Consider the following 1,652-nt stretch of genomic DNA (forward strand, 5'->3'; position numbering starts at 1 on the left):
GATAGTTGCTGCAAGAACTGTTTTTGCTAAATATTGGAAGAATGAAGACACTCCGAAGATGGACGAATGGAGACTTAAAGTCATGGAATATGAAGAAATGGACAAACTAACTACTTTATTAGGGGAAAGCTCATTAGATAGATACTATGAAATATGGAACCCCTGAAGATGTTATCTACAGAAAGAAGGAAGAATATCTGGTGGAGGAGGGTATTGAAATACTATATAAATTTGGCCTCATAAAAGAAAAAGAAAAAAGATTAACCGTAGGGTATAGGTGTATGAATTAAGGATAGATGTCATTTCCGGTACCGTTAGGAAATGTTAAGATATAGGGGAAGGAGTTAGTAAGTAAGAATAGAATCAGTTGGTGGAGGATTTTGGTGTAGAGCCTAAGGAAGAGTGATGAAGAGAGAAATAAGAGATAGTATATAGTAGACTAATGTAGAATATTAAGTCATTATTATGTAGATAATAATGTGATTGTTGGATTTCATACTTTTTAATTTGTTTTTTGTATTTGAAGTAATTAATTAAAAAAACCACCCCATTCTTCATGAGAAAAGTCACATTTCAAGGATACAAGCTGTCAAACAATCCATGCATTAAACCAATGGCCTCATTTCACCCATCCAGTTTAAAGCAAGAACAGTTGGCTACAAAGTTATAATTGCAAATTGGAATTATAAAATTATAATTACGAAAGAATAGAATCACTTGAGAGGGGATTGGGATAATCAGATGGGAAGCATCCATGTTAATGCTGATAGACCCTAGGGTGGGCTGGCTGAATTCCCCATTTGCCATGCCATTCTATTGTCCAAATTATGCTTTGTAATTCTCTTGTCAATGGACTGAGACCTAGTTATGGGTGAAAAGCAATCACACTGAGCTGTTATCCAGTACTGAGTCTGTTGTGTAGATTTTGCTACTTTTAATGTTAATGCAATGCTATTTTAAAAAACTGAAACAACACATCATGAGTAAATATACATTAGGAAGTTATTTCTGATGTGATAACAATCAAAATGATTATCCAGAAAATGAACACTAACAATACAGAAAGTAGAATATATTTATAATTAGCTTTTTATGCCACAGCTGGCAACACACCATAAGTAAACTGGCAGTCACAGCAGTACAGAAGAAGGCCAACGTATTTCAAAAGCTAGCCAATGTCTAGTAAACTTATATTTCACCACTGTTCAGTGTGGCTTTGACAACCACAGAACTATGTTAAATTTTTAGGAGTACATCTCCCAGAATGCCCCAATCAGCATGGCTTCTTCTGTCTTCTGGTAATCCAGTACTGCAGATCAAATTTAGTCTACTTTTCTGCTATTCTAACTTTCACAGTTTTTAAAGTGGTACTGGTCTGGAACCAGAGTGAGATAAGATTTTAAACATTGCTGCAACGTGGCTCAGTCATCCTGAAAAGGTAGAGGAAGTGCACATGTCTGAATGTCAGGCACACTTCCTCAATTGTCATGGAAACGTGGCTCCCTCCTTTGCATCTTTGAATCATTCCTGGGGAGTGGATTTCTTAGGAATGCAAAGTTTGCATTCATAGGAAATCCACTCCCCTTGTGATGATTCAGGGATAATAATAATAATAATAATAATAATAATAATAATAATAATAATAATAATAA

The sequence above is a fragment of the Sceloporus undulatus genome, chromosome 1, assembly GCF_019175285.1.
Source record: "Sceloporus undulatus isolate JIND9_A2432 ecotype Alabama chromosome 1, SceUnd_v1.1, whole genome shotgun sequence".
In the NCBI taxonomy this organism is placed as follows: Eukaryota; Metazoa; Chordata; class Lepidosauria; order Squamata; family Phrynosomatidae; genus Sceloporus; species Sceloporus undulatus.